This window comes from Gopherus flavomarginatus, chromosome 20, assembly GCF_025201925.1.
Source record: "Gopherus flavomarginatus isolate rGopFla2 chromosome 20, rGopFla2.mat.asm, whole genome shotgun sequence".
NCBI classification, from domain to species: Eukaryota; Metazoa; Chordata; order Testudines; family Testudinidae; genus Gopherus; species Gopherus flavomarginatus.
The window spans coordinates 13,204,840-13,227,604 of NC_066636.1; the positions used below are offsets into that span (position 1 = coordinate 13,204,840).

At 51.8% G+C, this 22,765-nt stretch overlaps 2 non-coding genes and 1 pseudogene across 2 annotated transcripts; 1 reads left to right on the forward strand and 2 right to left on the reverse strand.

Annotated features, from left to right (window-relative positions):
- Positions 1-22,765, reverse strand: part of LOC127037821 (zinc finger protein 436-like) — a 714,289-nt pseudogene that overhangs the window by 260,863 nt on the left and 430,661 nt on the right.
- Positions 19,524-19,597, forward strand: TRNAT-UGU (transfer RNA threonine (anticodon UGU)). Its single transcript has one exon. It is a non-coding gene; the product is annotated as a tRNA-Thr (tRNA).
- On the reverse strand, positions 21,881-21,962 carry TRNAS-AGA (transfer RNA serine (anticodon AGA)). The gene has a single exon. It is a non-coding gene; the product is annotated as a tRNA-Ser (tRNA).

The following is a 22,765-nucleotide window of genomic DNA, read 5'->3' on the forward strand; positions in this document are numbered from 1 at the left end:
AATTAATGCAGAGAAGCAGCAAAACTCATCAAACACAGAACTGGTTCTGACTTATTTCCTTGGTCTTAAAAGAGAACAAGGAACTGAGTCTCCTCCCTGTCAATAACCCCCTGCTCAGCCAATCAGGGTAGAGACTGAGGACGGGAGGCTGAGGGTTCTCACCAAAGAGCCCAAAGGATGGCCCAGGTCACTGGTGGGGATCACTGTCCGAGCCCTAGTTTAGCCTCACATTTTTGGGTGGACCTTCCAGAGTGAGAACTGCCGAGCACTGTCCCACAACACACACACACACACACACACACACACACACACACACACACACACCCCTCTCCTGCTGTTGGGAGGGGAACAGAAGAAAGGAGAAAAGCAAGAGACGAAGAGAAAGGAGGGAGGGAGGGATGGAGGAAAAGGTGAAACAAAAAGGACAAACCCTAGTGTCCCCAGTGATACTAAGGGACAAAATCCCAGGTGTGGAATAAAATTCTGCCTCCTTAAGCTCGTGTTTTGCATGCCTAGAATTCAACTGTCACCAGATGGATCAGACTGAACAGGTTTCAAACCTCCAGGAGGCTCTTACCTTCTAAACAGGGATGGCTGTTTTCTAGTAAAATCACTACAAGGGAACGAGAAAACTTGAAAGAGGTTCCTCCTGGCGCTCACGTCCGTGAACCCGAATAATCTCTCAGTCCTCAAAGAGAGACCTGGAGAAGGAGACTTGCTGAAGCAAAGCCACAGGGGTCTCTGAGGTTTCCCTGGTCCCTCGCCCCTGTCCTGCCTGTCTGATGTCAGCATCTCTCTGTGAGGTCACCACCTCCCCACCACCTTTGACCAATAGTCTGAGGTCCTGCAAAAGGCCTTTGTGATGTCACTGTCACCCTCCTCCCTTGCTGTGCCAATGTCCTGCCCCTGGCCAGGCACTTTGGAGGTTTGAGCTACTCCCTGTGGATCACCTCACTCAAGGAGCGTTCGTTCTAGGCAGCAAGCCGGTTAGACAGGAAAACATCAGACGCTGCTCCCAATGCTACACTCAGTTTTTCAGAAATTAGTCGACTTTATGGCCAAAAGAGACCAGTAGAGCATCTGATCTGACCCCCTGCATATCACAGGCCTTCTGTATGACACAAGAGCTACTTTTGGGGCAAACCCATTCCAGAAAGGCATCTAGTCTTCATTGACTGACATCAGGAGATGCTGAATCCACCACTTTCCTTGGTAGCTTGTTCCTGTGGTGAATCATCCTCACTGTTGACTATTTGGGGCTTAATTGTAACATGAATTTGTCTCTTTTCACCTTCCAATCATTGGGTCTTGTTATGTCTTTCTCTGCTCGATTAAAGAGCCCTTAAACACCCAATCTTTTTTCTCCATTAAAGCACTTCAACACTTCAATGAAATCACCTTTCAATCTTCTTTTGAGAAGCTAAAAAGGTTGAGCTCTTTCAATAGCTCACTAGAAGGCATTTTTCTCCAGCCCTCAGAACATTTGGTGGCTCCAATTTCACAACATCTGTTTCAAATGAGGACACCAAAACTGGAGGCAGTATTCCAGTATCAGTCTCACTGACACCGTGTCACCTCCTGTGGCGTTATTGACATAATCTTTAACTGTATAGATCACTGTTGCAGCCACTGTTCTATATTTGTAACCAAAATTGTAGAAAGGTTGTTGTGTAAGGGGTCTATGGAGAGGTTCTGATTGGTTGATTATAATGATGCTATCTCTAGATGTGTATCATTTTTGTAGTTGATGTCATGAATATTGGCTCTATGCTGTCCCTATTTCAAACTTGTGCTCTGCTTCCGGGGAACACCCCAGCCAGACAAGTTGGTTTCAGTTCTGCCTAGCCTGCCTGATGGCCCATTAAGGACCATCAGCTATACAATCGACCCATTGAGAGAAGGCAGATATGCCTTGTGATTCAGCAAGGTATGCAGGGACCTGCCTATGGACAGAACTCCAAGGTTTTTCTATGCCAAGTGCTGGATAGAGTGTCCTTGGGACAAAGAAAGCAAAGACCACATGGCAAGAGACTATAAAAGGTTGATGCCTCGTCTCCAATCCTGCTTCATACCTCTGGAGGGACATTGCTACAAATTGAATCTCTATACAAAGGACTGAATGACCCATCCTAGCTGTGGATGGACTCCAGATACTTGATTTGAACCTGCAGTTTATTCCATCACTGCTACAAGCCTGAACCAAGAACTTTGCCATTACTGTACGTGAAGGGTTAAAATGCATGTGCATTTTGTATAACAACCTGGTCTATGGATTGTGCCAGCTCTTTTCCAGGCCCAAAGTCCAGAGTAGGGTCAAGGGACGAGAAGCCTAGCAAATAGTGACCAGCTAAAAGAAAGCTGGGTTAACAGAAAGCCTTGTTTGCTAAGATAGGCTTGGTCAGCAAATTGCCAGGTGTTGGAGATAAGAACTAAAGAATTGTGTCTTATTCAGAGTTGCAGATTGAACAAAAGAATCCCTGTTCCTATTGTGTCAGTCTCTTCTGTAGGGAAACGTTCTTCCCACATATCCAACCTTGAGTTTATGAAAAGTTGGCACATGTCAGTATAAGATATGGCATCCTTCCACCTCCCTTCCCAAAGACAAATGCCTGCCTTCAGAAAACACAGAAAACAATCTTTATTGCCATATACTTTCACTGTTTCTTTGCTTTAACCCCTAGGAATGTATCTGTTGGACAGTCAAAGGAGTTGCTCCATTCCTATGGACCCCAAATCAGAATTCAACATATATATTTTATACTAATAACGTTTTATCAAAGTGTTAATGAAATGTTAACTTACTAACTTGAGATCAACGGTGGAGACATTATGTAACCTGTTAACCATTGGCTACTGTGCTATCTTGTCTTGCAGCAAAACCTATCCCAGGGTTTGGTCCCCCTCCTGAGACCCCCCACTGTAACTGCCTCCCTAGGACCCTGCCCCCTACCTGTCCCCCTGACCCTAATCCACACCCCTGCCCCCAGATAGACCCCTGGAACTCCCACTCCTATCCATCCACTCCCTGCCCCCTGACAGGACCCCTAGAACTCCCGGCCCATCCAACTCCCTCTGCTCTCTGCCTGCCACAACCCTGGTCCACTCCCCGACAGGCACCCCCCGAGCCCTCAACCCATCCAACCCCCCTGCTCCTTGTCCCATGACTGCACCCTCTAGAGACCCCCAAATCCACTAATCACCTCCCCAACTATCCAACCCCCCCACCTCCTGGTAGCTCTGTCTAGTGGCTGCTCCCACCCACACGCTCAAAGTGGCAGAGGAGGTTCCCTCTCCTTCGGTGGGAAGGTTGCCTTGTGGTTAAGACACAGAACTCAGACTCAGGTGTTCTGGGTTTGAGTCTCTGCTCTGCCACAGACTCCCTGCTTAGCCTTGGGAAAGTCACAGCACCTCCTTGTGCCCTAGAGCCAACGTGCCAAATGGGGCCAATGCTGAGCCTGCCTCCTGGGCTAAATCCATTCATGGCTGGGTGACGGGGGGCGGGGGGGAAATGGAGATCCCAACATGGGGAGATTGGGGCTGAATTTCTGCACAACTGGAGAGTGAGAGCCAGCTCCACAGGGGGGATGGGAGCGAGAGGGGCTCAGGCCAGCTCCACACAGAGTGGTTGCAAGGCTGAAGCCCTGACCCTTTTGCCACTAAGGTGGCTGGGGCTCCTGAACTGGGGACTTCAACCCCACATCTTCTGCCAGGGTCCAGGGCTTCTCCTCCCTGCCCCAGGGTGGCTCCTCTCCCGCTTCACCATCCCCTAGTGCAGCTCCTGCTGGCGTCTGGGCTTCTCCCACCACCTCCCAACCCAGTCTGGCTTCTCCGCCCCACTGCAGCTCCTGCAGGGGCCCGGGGTTTCTTCTCCCCCCATGCCCCATCCTCAGTGTGGCTCCAGCCCAGTCCGGGGCTTCTCCTCCCCCACTCCAGCTCGGCTCCTCTCCCTGCCCTACCCCATGCCAGTATCTGGAGCTTCTCCTCCCCGCAACCTCCCACTGCCCCCAGCCCCAGCCTAGCCGGGCTCCCTGGGGCACCCGATGCTGCTGTGGCCAGAGCCGAACCTGGCGGGCAGGGAGCAGCGATTCACGCGGAGGCCATGGCAGAGCCATCAGCCCGAGAGGTGCAGGGCAGCCCCAGGGAAGCGGGGCGGGCTGTGCTGCTGCTGGACCCACATCGCCGCCCACCCGGACCCCTGAGGCTGTTTGGGGGGAGCGAATCACTCAGCCCCCGCAGGAGCAGGGAGAGGGGAGCAGTTCAGCAGAGCCTCCACAGCAAACAGCTGATCACAGCTGCGTGCAGGCTGCCCCCAGGGAAAAGCTCAGCTGGACGTAGGTATCTGTGCCCTCATGAACCACTAAGCCCTCCAGGGACCCCTCCAGCCTTGACATAGGTATCTGTGCCCCTCACAACTCCCTAAACCCCCCAGGGACCTGTACAGCCTGGAAGTTGTCATCTGTGCACCCCATAAACCTCCTAATCCCTCGAGACCCATCTAGTCTGCACGGAGGTACCTGTGACCTCCAGAAACCCCCTAAGACCCCCACGATCCCTACAGCCTGGACGTAGGTATCTCTGACCCACACGAACCCCCTGAGGACTCCTTCAGCCAGGATGTAGGTATCTTTACCCCCACAACTCTGTAAGCCCCCCAAGGGACCCCTACAGGCTGGACATAGGTATCTGTGCGACAGCATGGACCTAGGTATCTGTGCTCCCCAGGAACCCCCCCCCAGGAACCACTCCAACATGGACATACATATCTGTGCCTCCTAAAAAAACCCTAAGCCCCCCAGGGACCCCTAGAGCCTTCAGATAGGTATCTCTGCCATCCGCAAAACCCCCTAATCCTCCCCGGAACCTCTCCAGCCTGGATGTACATATCTGTGCCTCCCACAACCCCCCTAAGCCCCCCGGGACCCCTCCAGCCTAGATGTAGATATCTGTGCCCCCCGACTCCCTAAGCCCCCCCCAGAATTCCTATAGTCTGGACATAGGTATCTGTGTCCCCTACAATACCACTAAGCACCCCCAGGGACCCCATCCAGGACATACATAGGTTTCTGTGCCCCTCACCAAGTCCCTAAACACCCAGCAATCACTGTGCTCACCACAACCCCCTAAGCCATCCAGGGACCCCTCCAGCCCGAACGTAGATATTGGTGTCCTCCACGAAGCCCCTAATCCCCACCAGGACATCCACAGCCTGGACGCAAGTACCTATGCCCCCCACAACCCCTCTAACTCCCACAGGGTCCCGACCATCCTGGACGTAGGTATCTGTGATCCTACGAACCTCCTTTAGCCCCGCAGGAATGCCTCCAGCCGGGACGTAGCTATCTGTATCTCCCATGACCCCAAAGCGCCGCAGGGATCTCTAATGCCTCTACGTAGGCGTGGTGCTCTGTGCATTACCCTACGTGGCCACACGGTGTCACTGTTCCACTATGAGAGAAATGCTCTGTGCATTACCCTGCGTGGCCACATGGTGTCACTGTTGCTCCATGCGAGAAATGCTTTGAGCATTACTGTGATGGAGTAGGGATTCTATCTGTGGAGGATGGGAGAGCAGCGGGTGACTTTAGGTGAGGGACAGGACCTAAGCCTGTAACTCGAGCTAGGCAGCGGGGACGGGGTCAGCACCTTTGCCCGGGAAGCTGGACAAAGAAAGGGGCCGGCTGGAGGGAGTTAGTTCAGTTTTGGTTTGGAGCTGGGTTGCTGGAATTCAGGGAATCTCAAACTGGGAACTAAGCTTCCTGAACCCCCAGAAGGACTCAATTGAGGGGTCCTGGTTGTGCCCAAACGCTTTGCTGTATCCTTCGCTCCTGTTGGTCAAAAAAACCTTCTGTTTTACTGGCTGGCTGAGTCACTGTGTGTCCTAGGAAAAGGGATGCAGGGCTGGATTCCACCACACTCTGTGACACCCCCTAAGCTCCTCCGGGACCCCTGCAGCCTGGACTTAGGTATCTGTGCCCCCCACCAAACCCCTGAGCCCCCCAGGGACCCCTACAGCCTGGATGTAGGAGGAACCCTTCTGCCAGGCTGAACTGATAGCAGCAAGGACGGGGTTCAATACATAGGGGTCCCTTCCCTACAATGTAATGCAAGTCAGCTCCCGACCCCACCCAGTGACATGGGAAAAATTTACATACACACCCCTAGGTGCCTCGAAGAGGCAATACTTCCCCTCTCGCAAGCAAAGAGTCTGGGTGTAGCAGAAAAAGTTTAATAACGTGAGAGAAACAACATAGCATTAAATTGGGAAAATATCTCAACTAGGCCGTGTCCTTTTCCCTGGGCTCTTGAGTCCAGCAATCCCCAAACCACCTCAAGACTCCAAAGTCCAATACCTCAAATGTTTCAAGAGTCCAGCAACCCCAAAATCACCCACAGTTCCTCAGCCCGAGTTCAAGAGTCTATCTGCAGGGCTTTTCCCCCTGCCAGCCAGGGTAGAAAGGAACACCTTACATGGTCCACTGCCGACTACCCCGCCTCTCGGTGGGATTCTGCTTCCGCCTTCCCCACGAACTGCTCAGCTCGGTCCACCAGCTTCTCTGCTCCTCCCGCCGACATGTGATCTGACCTAGCTGTCCCCAAAAACTGCTCTGCTCACCTCACTCCATAGGCCACTCCAACCATCCCACAAACTACTTCGCTCCATTAGCTACTCTGCTCTGCAATATAGCTTCAGACTTCTCCACTAGTTAGCACAACTCTTTAGTGCTTTCAGCTCAGGAACCTGGCACTCCAATTCTTAAGAGAATCAAAAATCAGCTCTGCTATTTATCTGTAAAAAGAGAAAAAGATGCAATTACTATTTTTGGCTCACCAAAGGAGCCCACTCCCTTGTCTAGCGAGTGCCACTCAGTTGATGGTGAGAATCCCTGTCTCAAAGCAGTTTCACAGTTCCTCATCCATACAATCATACAACACTCCACATCTCACACCCCAACAACAAATAAACTGGGGATACCACAGCTGCCAAAGCAACCATCCCAGGCTGCCGTGGGTGTGTCAGGTGGGGTGGGTGTGTCTATGCAAACACGATCAGCCCCCGAAATTCTTTTCCACACTCGACATAATTCACCACCAGATGTCAGGGCGGAGTTCATCCAACTTCTGCTTACACAGGTATCTGTGACCTCCACAACCCCCTAATCCCACCGGGACCCATCTAGTCTGGATAAAGGTATCTGTGCTCCCCACAAACCTTTAAGCCCCCCAGGGAACCCAGAAGCCCAGATGTAGGCATCTTCTATGCCCCACAAACCCCCTAAGACCCACAGGACCCCTCCAGACTGTAGGTAGGTATCTGTGACCCCCAGAGCCCCACAAAGACCCTCGGTACCCCTACAGCATGGATGTTTGTATCTGTGACCCTCACAAACCACCTAAGCTATCCAGGGCCCCCTACAATCGGGACGTAGGTATCTGTTCCCCCCCAACACACCTAATCACCCATGGGACCCCTCCAGCCTAGACATAGGTATCTCTGACCCCACGAATCCCCTAAGCTACAACGGGACCCCTCCAGCATGGACATAGGTATCTGTGCCCCCACAACCCTCCTAAGACTCCCCAAACCGCTCCAGCCTAGACGCAGGTACCTGTGCCCCCTACAACCCCCGTAGGCCACGATGGGACCTCTCCAGCCTCAACATAGTTATCTGTGCCCCCACAACCCCCCTAAGCCCCCCGGAATGCCTCCAGCCTAGACGCAGGTATCTGTGCCAAACATGAACCCCTAATGCCCCCAGGACCCCTCTTGCCTGGATGAGGGTATCTGTGCCCCCCACAAAACCCTAACCCCCCGAAGATCCCTACACCCTGGACATAGGTATCTGTGCACCCTCATGAACCCACTGATCCTCCCAGAAACCCCTACAGCATGGACATAGGTATCTGTACCTCAAAATGCCCCAAAGCAACCCCAGGACCCCTACAGCCTCGCAATAGGTATCTGTGCCCCCCCACAACTCCCTAATACCCCCATCACCCCTCCAGCCTGGATGTAGACAATTGTGACCTCCAGGAGCCCCCTAAGCCCTCCCCAGAACTTCTCCAGCCTGGACATAGGTATCTCTGCCCACTACAAAAACCCTAAGACCCATAGGGCCCCCACCAGCCTGGTTGTAGGTGTGTGTATGCCACACAAACCCGCTAAGCTCCCGAGAGCCCCCTCCAACCGGGACGTAGGTATCTGCGCAACCACAACCCCTTATGTCCCCCAGGGACCCCTCCAGACCATACGTAGGTTTCTGTGCCCCTCACCAACTCCCTAAACCGCCAGGGACCATTACAGCCTGGATGTATGTATCTGTGTTCACCACAATTCCCTAAGCCATCCAGGGACCTCTCCAGCCCAGATGTAGATATTTGTGTCCCTCATGAAGCCCCTAATCCACACCGGAATGCTTCCAACCTGGACGTAGCTATCTGTGCACCCCACAAGCCCTAAGCCCCCGAGAGAGCTCTACAGCCTCTACATAGGTGTGATGCTCTGTGCATTACCCTGCGTGGCCACATGGTGTCACTGTTGCGCCATGCGGGAAATGCTCTATGCATTACCCTGCGTGGCCATACGGTGTCACTGTTGCTCCATGCTGGAAATGCTCTGTGCATTACTGTGATGGAGAGGGGTCTGTCTGTGTGGGGGATGGGAGAGCAGGGGGTGACTTTAGGACCAGACAATTGCTCAGCCTGTAACCTGAGCGAGGCAGGGCTGAGAGGGTCAGCACCTTTGCCCGGGAAGCTGGACACAGGAAGGGGCCGGCTGGAGGGAGTGAGTTCAGTTTTGGTTTGGTGCTGGGTTGTTGGAATTCAGGGATTCCCAAACTGGGAACTAAGCTTCCTGAACCCACAGAAGGACTCGATTGAGGGGTCCTGTTGTGCCCAAAAGCTCTGCTGTATCCTTTGCTCCTGCTGGCCAAAAAAACCTTCTGTTTTACTGGCTGGCTGAGAGTCACTGTGAGTCCCAGGAGGAGGGGTGCAGGACCAGACTCCCCCACACTCCGTGACAGACCCTAAGCCCCTCCAAGACCCCTGCAGCCTGGTCGTATTTATCTGTGCCTGCCACCAAACACCTAAGACCCCCAGAGACCCCCGGAGACCCCTCCAGCCTGAACTTAGGTATCTGTTTCTCCCCACAATCCCCCTAAGCCCCTCAGGGACCTAAACAGCCAGGACATTGGTATCTGTACCCCATATAGACTCCAGAAGCCCCCCAGGACACTCCAGTTTGCATATAGGTATATGTGCCCCTCAGAAATCCACTAATCCCCCAGGAACCCCTACAGCCTGGACGTAAGCATTTGTACCCCCACAACTCCCCTAACCCCCCAGGGACATCTACAATCTGGATGTAGATCTCTGTGCCCATCATGAAACCTCTAACCCCCCCAGGACCGATACAGCCTGAACATATGTATCTGTACCCACCCGAACCCCTAAGACTCCCTGCTACCCCTACAGCCTGGACATAGGTATCTTGGGCACCCACAAATCTCCTAAGACTCCTAGGATGCCTCCAGCCTAGATGTAGGTATCTCTGGCCCCACTAACCCCTAAGCCCCCCGGTACCACTACAGCCTGGATGTAGGAATATGTGCACCCCACGAACCCCTTAAGGACCCCTAGAGCCTGGAGATTGGTATCTGTGTCCCCCCCAAAACTCTCTAAGCCCCCCAGGGACCCGTACGGCCTGGACTTAGGTATCTGTGCACCCAAGGCCGCTAAGATCTCCCAGATCCCTACAGCCGGGATGTAGGTGTGATGGTGCTGCCAATGGAAGCCAGCTGAGGTCACTCAATCAGGGTGAACTGCAAACAAAACAGGGCAGACAAATCCCAAACGCTGCTGGTTATTTCAATACTTAGATTTACCAAGCCAGCACAAAACAGCTTCTGTAGTACCTCACTGGTTACTTAGAAGTTTAAACAACGCAGTTCCCTTAAAGTACCCAGCCTCAGGCCTCCGACCAGACACACCTGTCAGATATGATGGAGTACAGCAGTTGGCAGGAGAGCACTCGATGTGTTGCATCTACACTAGACGCAATATATCGACCCCCGCTGGATCGATCGCTGTCCAACGATTCGGCAGCTGGTATAGACATACCCCAAGTATCTGGAGATCGGAGCTGGATCCTGGAGGGGGACACATTGAAGGAACTCAGGGGTTAAGGTGCCTCTATTGTCAGCTGTCAGGGCTGCTGTGGCTCAGAGGAGGGTGCTTGACTCCTGGCAGGCTTAGGCACTGCAAGCTTGGGAGGCAGGAGAAGTGAAGCGGCCATGGCGTACTTGGGGTACTCATGCTCAGAGCAGGGGTGAGCTGGGGCAAGGGGGGGGTGCCACACGGCAGAGCAGGGAGGTTGCCACAAGAGGGGCACCTCAGGGTGGAGGGGGGAGCTGTCACGGGTGGGGCGCCTCAGGGCGGGGTTGCAGGGGGGGGGGCGCAAGATTGAAGTTTCGCCTAGGGCATGAAACATCCTCGCACCGGCCCTGCCCCATGCCCTGCCTGCAGCCAGCCCTGCACCCGCTGCCCTGCCCTGCCCGCAGCCAGCCTCTGTCTCCAGCCAGCCCTGCACCTTCTGCCCTGCCCACACAGCCTCATCCTCCCTGCCCTGCCTGCAGTCAGCCCTGCAGCCAGCCCGACACACCCCCTGCCCTGTCTCCAGCCAACTCCTGCCACACCCCCCTGTGGCCCTGCCCAAAGCCAGCCAGCCCCCACACTCCCCCAGCCTGCACCAGCCCTGCACGCCCTGTCTGCAGCCAGCCCCGCACCCCCTGCCTTGTCTCCAGCCAACCCCTGATGCACCCCCCGCCTGAGGCCAGCCAGCCCCGCACCCCTTGCCCTGCCTGCAGCCAGAACCTACCTCCAGCCAACCCCATGTCCACTGGTGCCCTGCAGTTCCCAGGGCAGTAACCCTGCACATCTGCTTCAATGATGGGGGCAGGGAGCAGCTGGGACCCACACATGTGCACAACCTAGGGTGACCAGACAGCAAATATGAAAAATAGGGACGGGGTGGGGGGTAATAGGATCCTAAATAAGAAAAAGACCCCAAAATTTGGACTGTCCTTATAAAATCGGAACATCTGGTCACCCTAGAACACCCCCAGGACTCCTGAGTTCCATTGCTGGGTTTCCTGTTGGTTCCACTGCTGGTTGTTTTCCTTTTCCTGGGGGACTTTGGGCAAGTTCCTCCCCACTCTTGGGCTCTGTCCCCAGCAGTCAAATGGGGATTTCATACTTTCCCGCTATTGGAAAGTGCTGGGAGAATCTCCCAGCCAAAGCTGCTCTGACAGTGCTAAGCAGAATCTGACCATTCGAGGGAGGAGCTAACTGCCCAGGAGGAGTGTTTGGCTCTGGGGTTTCACTTCAGCCCAGTCTAGAGAGAGGGGCCCAGCCATGGAGTTTGGCTCAAGAAGACCAAATCTGCAATTTATTAAGGGCATTTTGAATTCCAATTCTGTGCTCCTAAGTGCTTGATGTCAGCTACAAATTTTAGAAGCATGCTCTCCACTGCATTTTCCAAATCATTCATGAAAATATTGAATACTACCGGACCGTGGACTGATCCCTGCCGGACCCACTAGGTAAGCCCTCTCCGTTGGACAGCCAAATCTGGAGAAGGGCTCCTGGAGTCTGGGCTTTCAACCAGCTCTGCACCCACATTACACTGATTGCAGTTGGACTGCATTTCCCTCGTTCGCTTGTGAGAATGTCCTGCAGGACTGTGTGAAAAGCCTTAGTAACCCCAAGCTAGATCCCATCTACTGTTTACCCACCTCCACCAGGCCTGGAACCCTGCCAAAGAAGGAAAGAGGATTCGTTTGGAATGATTTGTTCTTGACAAATCCATGATCACTAGTCCTAAGAACCAAATGATCCTGTAGGTGCTGCTGACAAACTGAGTGTTTAAGAATGTATTGCAGGATCTCTCCAGCTGTGGCAGTGAGGCTAGCTAGTCTGTAAGTCCCAAGGGTCTCTTTGTTCCCCTTTTAGAGAAAGGTCCTGTCTTGTTTATGGATGGGAAGATGTTCTTTTTCAGGGATCTCAGACGAGAACTGGGGCACAACACCTGGTTTGTTAAGGCCACAAAAATGGAGGCAGGAACCTCTTCTCTCCTACTGGCAAAGAACCCCAGGTACCTAAAAGACAGGGACTCACATCCCTGAATGGGCTTTAAAAAAGGCACTGCTTAAAGATTGGCCTCGACCATTTCTTGTTTCCACAGACTAGACATTTTAGCAAACTTTAGAATTCCTTGGTGCTAAACACCGTGAAATTCCCCTTTCTCCTTCACAGAGGGCTTTAACACCCCTTCTCTCACTCAGGCTCAGAACTGCCCAGAGTTCAAGAACTGTCCCTGTTCCCATTGGGAAGATGGGAGGAGCCTGAGATCCAGAGAAGGGAAGTGGCCTACCCAAGCGCCTACATAGCAAGGCACTGGCAGAGCCAGAAAGAGAAGCCACCAGTCCCGACTCCTGTTCTAACAGACAGTAAACCACTCCCGAGGAAGGGATAAAGCCCAGGAATCGAGATGGTGGAGAAATTTCATTGAAACCATTTCTGTCTGAAAATCCCATTCAGACTAAACCAGCTTGTTTCTCAGAATTATAACAAGTGGGATGAAAGTTCTTTGCAAAAATATTGTGTTGCAAAACAAAAGCATCTCCTGTTCGTCACAGTGTGTTAAATTGTCTCCTCGCACACAATGAGGAGACACTTAGATCTCAAACATTAGATAAGATGCTTCAGTCTGAGCTAAGTCATTGCTGCTCTTAACAATTTCAAAATAAAAACATACAAATCAAATAGACTATTTCAGCTATTCTATTATGTGTTAATCTGCTCTGAGTAAACATGATAGGACACCTCATACTATGCCCTACTCCTAGTGACGCTCTCCAATAGATCCCCATCCTCCACCCCCGTGAGGTAGGTAAGAGCGGATCATTATTATCCCTACTTGAAAGAGGGAGAAGCTAAGGCTGAGAAAGGAGAATTGACTTGTCTTAGGTCACACAGCCAGGCAGTGGCAGAGTTGGAAATAGGACCCAAGAGCCCTGATTTTCAAACTAACCATCGGATCTTGAATTTCAGACATTGAATGACCTGAATAAAGTGCTCTCAGATGAGCTCCAGACCAACAACAGTGACAGTAATTATTCAGCAAGTATTTCAGGAGAACTGCAGTGTTAGAGAGAATCATGAACTGCTCAGAGACCATTAATGCAGAGAAGCAGCAAAATTCATCAAACATAGAACTGGTTCTGACTTATTACCTTGGTCTTAAAAGAGACCATCAAGGACCTGAGTCTCCTTCCTGTCAATAACCCCTTGCTCAGCCAATCAGGGTAGAGACTGAGGCTGAAGGTTCTCATCAGAAATCCCAAAGGATGGCCCATGTCACTGCTGGGGATCACTGCCTGAGCACTAGTTCAGCCACACATTTTTGGGTGGACCTCCCACAGTGGGATCTGCAAAGCACTCGCCCGCAACACACACACACACACACACACACACACACACACACACACACACACACACACCCCTCCTTCCTGGTGTTGGGAGGGGAACAGGAGAAAGAACAAAAGAAACAAGAGACGAAGAGACAGGAGGGAGGGAGGGATGGAGGAAAAGGTGAAACCCGAATGTCCCCATGATTCTAAGGGACAAAATCCCAGGTGCGCAAAAAAATTCTGCCTCCTTAACACATGTTTTCCATGCCTAGAATTCACTTGTCACCAGATAGATCAGACTGAACAGGTTTCAAACCTCCAGGTGGCTCTTACCTTCTAAACAGGGACGGCTGTTTTCTAGTAAAATCACTAAAAGGGAAGGAGAAAACTCAAAAGAGGTTCCTCCTGGCGCTCACGTCCGTGAACCCGAATACTCTCTCAGTCCTCAAAGAGAGACCTGGAGAAGGAAACGTGCTGAAGCAAAGCCACAGGGGTCTCTGAGGTTTCCCTGGCCCCTCACCCCTGTCCTGCCTGGCTGACGTCAGCATCTCTCTGTGAGGTCACCACCCTCCCACCACCTTGGACCAATAGTCTGAGGTCCTGCAAAAGGCCTTTGTGATGTCACTGCCACACCCCTCCCTTGCTGTGCCAATATCCTGCCCATGGCCAGGCACTTTGGAGGATTGAGCTACTCCCTGTGGATCATCCCACTCAAGGAGCGTTCGTTCTAGGCAGCAAACCAGCTAGACAGGAAAACATCAGACGCTGCTCCCAATGCTACACTCAGTTTTTCAGAAATTAGTCGACTTTATGGCCAGAAGAGACCATTAGAGCATCTGATTGGATCCGCTGCATATCACAGGCCGCCTGTATGACACAAGAGCTACTTTTGGGGCAAACACATTCCAGAAAGGCATCTAGTCTTCATTACATGACAGCAGCAGATGGCGAATCCAGCACTTCCCTGGTAGCTTGTTCCTGTGGTGAATCATCCTCACTGTTGACTATTTGTGTCTTAGTTGTAATATGAATTTGTCTCTTTTCACTTTCCAGCCATTGGGTCTTTTTATGCCTTTCTCTGCTCGATTAAAGAGCCCTTTAATACTCAATTTTTCTCTCCATTAGGGCACTTCAACACTTCAATGAACTCACCTTTCAATCGTCTTTTGAAAAGCTAAACAGGTTGAGCTCTTTCAATAGCTCACTAGAAGGCATTTTTCTCCAGCCATCAGAACATTTGGTGGCTCTTTGCTGCCCCAGCTCCAATTTCACAACATCTGTTTCAAATGAGGACACCAAAACTGGAGGCTGTATAAAGGTTACATTAAATAGGTTGCAGAGGAGTTTTTTTTAAATTAAGGCTTTTGTTGCTAAAAATTTTGTCACTCAGGTGAGAAAAAACACTCCCCGAATGCCAAAATGTGAGCCATGCAAAGCAGCGGTGTGAACAGCGCTTCATTGGTGGAGCTGTGCTCCTGGTGACGATGCTCCTGCCCCTCGTTGTAGTGGTTTGGTTTTGTTGCCGGGGAAGCTCTCTCCCAATGATAAGGATGGCCACACAGTGCAGCATACAACAGCACGGTTAGAGTGGCACAGCTGCACCGTGGTAAGGTGCGCAGTGTAGACACAGCCTCAGAGCTGGGGGAAAGTTGACAGGCGCTGAGGAGCGCAGGGTTCAAACAGAGACATCCGTTAGGAGAGGAACTATTCACAGGGATTCTTTATAGCCTAGTAAGGAGGAGAGGATGGAAGATGATGATGTACAGGTAGGATCTGATCAGAAACAGTGAAATGAAAGAGTCTCCCTCAATTACATCACGTAATAGCAGACAGCTAAAATGGGACACATTTTATAAGTGCTTAAATACAAATGCTAAAAGTCTAAGTAATAAGATGGGTGAATTTGAGTGCCTGGTATTGAGTGACAATATTGATAGAATAGGCATCACAGAAACCCCTGCACTCCCTCCTGCGCCCATGTGGGGACACTGACCTGTGTGCATGGAGCAGCTGGTATTGCTGCCCCCCACTTCTCCCTGGAACGCTGCTCCTCCAGGCACCCCTAGGGGCTGTGGGATGTGGGGGCAAGAAGCGAGATCATCCGAGCTCCCTGCATCCAGGTCACTTTCCTCAGCTGGGCTGCATAAGGGGAGGGCAGAGAGCAGCAGCTTCTGATTCTCCTCTCACAGCACAGCCCAGGTGGGGAAAGTGACCAGGACGCATGGAGCACATAGTGCTGCTCCTCGCTCTCCCCCAACCCTCTATGGGGCCACAGAGGAACATTGGGGGTGGGTGAGCTGTATCTTTGTGTCACCACTTGCCCCTCCCCCCACAATGCTCCTCCACCAGGTACATGCAGGGAGAAATGTGGGAGTCCCCCCAGGAAGCTGTGTCTGACACTACACCCGCAGCGTGCACCTTTGCACTGCCGCATGCTGCCCGAGTGCCCCGGCTGATTTGGGACCCCTGGAAAAGCCTCCCCCATGTCAGCCCTAGGGCTGGAGGACCTCCCACTCCCCGCTGTGGCCCAGGGGCTACAGAGCTTCTCTGGTCTCAGGGCTGCAGTGTGGGGAGGGGAGTAAATGAGTGAGCAGGGTGGGGCCAGTGGGGAAGGAGTGGAAAAGAGGTGACTAGTGGATGGGGCCATGGGTGGAAAGGTTGAAAGAGGGCAAGGCCACAGACAGAAGAGGGTTTGGGGCCATGGTTCTTGTGCTGGGGCCCCTGCACTTGTTCTCCCTTTCCCTGGGCTTTGGCATCATTAGCCCCTGCTTAGCGAGTAGGGTTCAGTGCTCCCTGTAATGTGGGGCGTGACTCCTAGGGGGACACAGAGGAACATTCATGGGGGCACCTTAGGGCCTGAGCCAGTCCCCATGGAGGGCAGGGAGGGAGCACCACTCAGCCCCACTCTGTCCCAGCTCTTCCCCAACCCCACCCTCAGCCTGAGACTCTGGCTCCCAGCCCGGCCTCGACCCCTTTACCCCTGTCTGCACCCCTCTCCCCAGCAAGCAACAGCCCCACTCCCAGCCTCGGTTCTCAATCGTGGTTTCCAAGGGGCCACAGCCATGGCTAAGAGGGCACAATGTGAAATGTTTGGGGACCACTGGTTTAGGGTGATGTCCTCAATCACTTCTCTGCAGTCCAATAAAAGCTATTCCTCACCCACCTACCCCTCCGTCAGGACAGACTAGGTATGTTCTGCTGCCCTTCACTCATACAGGAAGGAGAATAAAATTTCATTGCACTCAATCCTAAAGTGATTTGTAACCCACCACGATCCCAAACTGGTCATTTTGGGGAAGCGGCCGCATCATATGCAGAGTAGGTGTGTGTGTGCAAACACGGTCTGTTCCTGAAGTTTTTCCTCAGCTCCTCAGTAGATGTGAAGGGGGAACTCATTCAGACCCTGCTTATGCTTAGTGTTTAAAAACTCCTGTGTCCCTATCTCTGCCGGCCTTAGATTTCTCTTCCTGTTCCTTTCCTGACAGCTCAGATGAGGTGGCTGAGTGGTTACGGTGAGGGACTGCTCATCCATTATGCTCTGCATGCATAGGTTCAAATCCCATCCTCGTCAGAAGCATTTAGTCTTCACTCCTCCTTTATAGACAACCATCTCCCCCTTTGGTACAATGACAGATCAAACAATGTTTCTTCTTGCAAAAAAAAACCTTCTCAGAATCTAACCCCCCCACCCTGCTTCAAATAAAAAGTCTAAATCTCAGATTTCTAAAAAAAAATCTCTAGTCCTGTATTTCTTAGTTTTTATCTCAAAAGGGAACATCCTCATAATCTCTCACAAACACCCTGGGACCTTCCCAAATAATTAAAATACCCCCATCCTGAGCAAGACCAAAACAGTGAACCAGAGCTAGTGTCTAGGCCAGGCTGTTCTGAAAGAAGCAACTCAAAAACATTTTTTCTCTGCTTCCCTTGGCAAAGTCTGACTGAGAAAAGAAAATTCCTCAAACTGAAAATTTTTGCTGAGAAACCAATACTAGTCTGTTTGGAGACTTTGATTTGAATATATTATTATTATTCTCTTCTGATTTATTTCGGTTCAGTGTTTGTCCTGCAGATGTGTTTCCAGGTGTTGAGTTGTGAGGGAGAGAGGCCAACTCATGATGTCTCTTCCCCTCTTTCATAGTTTCTTCCAACTTGCCAGGAATTACCTTTGCTAGGATGTGAGTCAAGCAGTGTCCATTGTCACTGTGCTATCTCGGAGAAGTCTGCATTGTACACAGTTCCTGGGATAGTCCTTGGGAGTGTGGATCCCTTTTAACGGGCCAGCAGCGAGTCTGGCTCCTCCATTGTCACACCTGAAAGGCTGGTGGTGGGCATTTCGCAACCTCATAATATATCTCAGTAACACACACAGAGCAAACTTCATAACTTCCCAACCAATGCTACACACACAGTCCAACACAATATTAGTGTTCAACAGATCAAGACTTTTGAAATGATACCTCACCAGGCAGACTTTGTACAAACCATATCATCATTATATGAGAGTGGTGAATATGAGGCTTCCAGGTAGTGCTTTGAGCACAGCGTGCCACACCAGGGCTGACATTGCAATGGAGACATACCTGTAGAGTCTATCTCTCCTGGGATAAAGATGGCAGCATGGCCGGCCTGGGTCATCTGACTTGGGCCCATGGAGCTAAAGCTGAGGGGCTAAAAACTGTGGTCCGGATATTTGTGTTCACACTGAAGCCTGGGTTCAGAAACCCTCACTCCTCCTGGGGGTTTCAGAGGTTGGGCTCAAGTCCCATCTGTCTGCACTGTAATTTTATAGTCTTGCAGTCCAAGCCCCATAAGCCTGAGTCAACTGGCCGGGCTTTGAGGCAGGTGCCCTGAGTGTGTTAATCGCAGCATAGACATATCATTAAGCTACGTCTCCAGTGCAATGAAACACCCACGGCTGGCCCAGGTCACATTAATCAGGGTCATGCGGCTTGGTCTATAGTAAAGTTGCAGTGTCCGTGTCTCGGCTCAGGCGCAGTCCGCTGCTCTAGGAGCCCAGAAGGTCGGGAGGGAGTTTAGCAAGTGGAAATGGTAAAACTGCATTGAGGGGACTGGACCACTGACCTACCAGCTCTTAACACCCAAACTTTCAGTAACTCTATTAGCAGTGCCTGTGAGTGTAATTTAAACCATAAGAAAAGCCACACTGGGCTAGACCAAAGGTCCATCTAGCTCTGAATCTTGTTTTCTGACAGTTGCCAACACCAGGTGCCCCAAAAGGCACTCAACCAAGCACTGCTAGGAGTTGAACCAAGGATCTCCTGTTTACAAAACAGGTGTTGTAACTAGCTAAGCCATGGTGCCTGCTGTTACTTAAAGTATCGTGCCTGCCCACACCTGACTCTGCCAATCCCCATTGAGCCCTGATAAACTTTTCTTGTGTTTGGATTCTGTAAAGCAGAGGAGCAGGGGAAGGTTTACTCCCAAGGTGTGTGAGTGTTTATTTGGACAGGTCTAGGCTACAAAATTAGGTTGGTGTAACTACATTACTTAGATGTATAAAAAATTTACACTCCCCCAAGCAATGCAGTTATAGCAAACCAATGCCAGTGTAGCTAGCAGCTCAGCTGTCAGAACGTTCTGGAGCTATGAAAGGGGAGGGGCCCAGCCTCTGTAGCAGGAATGCAGGGCAAGTGAGTTCACGGCGGGCATTGTGGGATACTGGAGGAGGCCAGTTATGGTGATATAATGAACAGCAGCATTTACACTGACAATTTGTCACTTTATGTTTGCTGCAAAAAGCTCTAGGCCTCTTGTCAAGGTTGGGATTGAGGGGCACTGGGAATAGGAGGGCTGTGGGTTGGGACAGAGGAGAAGGGTGCCGACCGAGGGAGCGTTGTGTGTTTTTCACACACCTGATGTTAAAATAACTTTGTAGTGCAGACCTGGCCAAAGATTTACACACACACAGCTTGCAAGGAAAATGTCACCTGCTCCTCTGCTTTGCAGAATCCAAACACATGCAAAGCTTGTCAGGCCCTGGTGGGGATGGCAGGGAGTCAGGTGTGCGCAGACAGTGCCCTTTAACCACAGGCAGGCACCGTGGCTTAGCTGGCTAAAGCGCCTGTTTTGTAAACAGGAGATCCTGGGTTCAACTCCCAGGGGTGCCTTGCTGAGTAGCTCTTGGGGTACTTGGTATTGGCTACAAGCAGAGGACAAAACAAAGAGCTAGATGCAGCTTTAGTCCAGTATGGCTGTTCTTATGGTTTAAATTACGCTCACAGGCATTGATAATAGACTTACTGAAAGTTTGGAAGTTAAGAGCTGATAGGTCAGTGTTCCAGCCCGTCACAGATGACCCCCTCCCTCTGGGACAGGGGCAGGTCTGAGCTCTCACACCAAAAGGCTCATTGTGGCTGCCAGAATCTGTGGGCAGCTCGTTTAGTTTACAGCAAGGGTTGAGTCCTGCTTTGTGCACCATGGGTGAGAATGAAAATCCTAAACTGCCCTTTGAAATAACAAATTCAGCTGGATGTGTCATTGTCCCTGCCCCAAAGCAGATAGAACAATGGAGAAATGCCATGAGTCCATACTTCATTGCGGTTTTACCATTTCCACTCGCTAAACTGTCTCCTAACCTTCTGGACTCCTAGAGCAGGGTACAGAGCCTGAGCCGAGATACGGACACTGTAACTTCACAGCCCAAGCTGCATGACTCTGATTAATGTGACAGGGGCCAGCCGTGGCTGCTTCATTGCACTGTAGATGTAGCCTAATGTTATGTCCCTACTGTGATTAAGACACCCAGGGCACCTGTCTCAAAGCCCAGTCAGCTGACTGAGGCTTATGGGGCTTCGGCTGCAAGACTCAAATTGCAGTGGAGACATATAGGCACTAGATTTGCCTTTTTCCAACCATCCGAGACCTCCCCAATCACCACAAGTTTTCAAAGATAATGACCAACGGCTCTACAGTCACATCTGCCAACTCCATCCAGACCCTCAGATGCATTAGATCTGGAACTGAGGACTTGGTCATGTCCAGCTTTTCTAAACAGTCCTTAATCTGTTCTTTCACCACCGAGGGCTACTCACCTCCTCCCCGTACTGTGCTGCCAGTGTCTGTGAAGATCGAGGCAAAAAAGGCATTGAGCACTTCAGCTTTATCCACATCATCTGTCACTAGGTTGCCTGCCCCATTCAGTAAGGGGCCCACACTTTCTCTGACCTTCTTTTTGCTAACACACCTACACAGAAATTGACTTGGAAGCCAATCAAAATAAGTTACTTTTGAAATACAAATCATTCAAATCAACACTGGGTCAGTTTTCTCCTCTGCTCTATTTCTCACACACATTCCCCCACCCCATCCTTTGGAGTCAGGTTTTACATCAGGACATTTTAGGCCAAGGGGGGTAAGTTACATCAAAGAAGCTTTTCAGGATTAGCCCCCAATTTCCTGTATTACTAACAAAAAGCCGGTATGTTCCAGTGTGGGGTACTGGCAAGAGTGGGTACTCTGTGCCAGCCCGGTCTGGCTTCCCCAAGCTGGTGATTTAAGGGGCCCAGGGCTCCCTGCAGAGGCCAGAGCCCCGGGCCCTTTAAATCGCCGCCTGAGCCCCCCTGCCAGAGCCCCAGGGAGCAAATCACTGCCGTGGAAGGCTGCTCTCTCCTGTGCTATAAACACAGAACAGGGGGGGCGGGAGCTTCCTTACAGTGGGGGGGCACCGTTGTCTGCACTGTGGCACTCCCATGACACCCCTTCCCCAAGGACCCCCACTCACACCACCCCTCCCCCAGAGGCCACACCCACAGAAATCCTCTTCCCCCCAAGACTCCACCCTTCCCCCCACTCTATCATTTGTCCTAACAGCCAATAAAGAGTGGTGGGGCCATGGCCCTCTAACCCCCTGTTCCAGCACCCCTGACACAGAGCTAAGCAGGCAGCAGTGTGTGTGTGTGTCACAGAGGCTGCTGTGCTGAGCTGAGCCAGTGAGGGAAGCAGGGGCTGTGCCCCTCCCCCTGCCTCAGGACTGGTTGCTTGCAGCAGCTGTCTGAACTTAGAGACAGTGTGCCCACACACTCACTCACTCACTCTTCCCCCCGCCACACAAACACATTGCAGTTGAAAAGCAGCTGGCAATCTAGTAGGATTCCCATGGAACAATGGGATAGAGAAACCTGCATCATGTGATGCTGTACCAGCCTGTGAGGCATTTCAAACCCTTCCCAAAGCACCTGCAGCCAGTTGCAGAGCTACCCACAAGGCACTTCTCTCTTTGGCCATCCAAGAGTCTAGCCTGGATGTGCTCTGGTAACACAAGGGGCCTAGTGTGGACATGCAACAGCTGTTTAATTGAAACACTTTAAAGCCACATTACCCAATAGCGTAGACACAGTTTGAGAGTGGGACAAGACCCAGCTCTGTTGAAACTGAAGGACCACAACTTCCTCTGTAGTTGGCAGGATTTGAACCTGTGCAGGGAGACCCCAACGGATTTCTAATCCGTCATCATAACCACTCGGCCACAACTACTTGCTTGAGATGGGTCTCTCACTACACTCCAGTTCTGTTCTCACTGAGTGATCAATTCCAGTTGTTTCCTCAGACCAGCTTCCACAACACACACACTGCTGTGCCATTGTGTAAGTGTGTCCCTGGCTGAACTGCAAGAATTTCTGCTCATTTCCCTTCTGGCTGGAGTATGAGGAGAGTGTGTTTGTGGTCAATGACGTTCCTGTAGATTGTTGTCCATTTCCTGCCTTGATCATTCAGACAGTTCCTTTACCATCATATCCCCAGCACATCAGTGACTGCAATAGCAGGGGGCAGGTTTTCTCTGGGGCACTGAGCTTTGTCACGGGGTTGGTGGCTCCTTTCTTTCCTCACCCTGGAGTAAACTCAGCTTTTTATTCCATCCTTGATGTTTCAAGGAACAACAACAGATGACGGAGGAAAGAGGTGGACAGGGCGGGCCTCAGGTGAGGGGCAGAGAGGTGCAAGTGGTGGGCAGGGCCGGTCTCATGGGTGGGGCAAAGAGGTGTGGGTGGTGGACAGGGCAGGTCAGGGGAGGAGATAGAGAGGTGTGAGTGCTGGGCAGGGCTGGTCTTAGGGGAGGGGGCAGAGAGGTTTAGGCAGGGTGAGTCTCAGGGGAAGGGCAGAGAGGTGGGGGTAGCAGGTAGACCTTGGGGGCGGGGGTGGAGAGACACAAGGAGGCTTTCAGGGAGGGGAGGAGTGAGCAAAAGGTAGACCAGAAGACCTCAGCCAAAGAGAAAGAGCAGGGGTGGGAGAGTGGCCAAATGGGAGTGAGAGCAGAGCACAGGTGGGGCCTCAGAGGG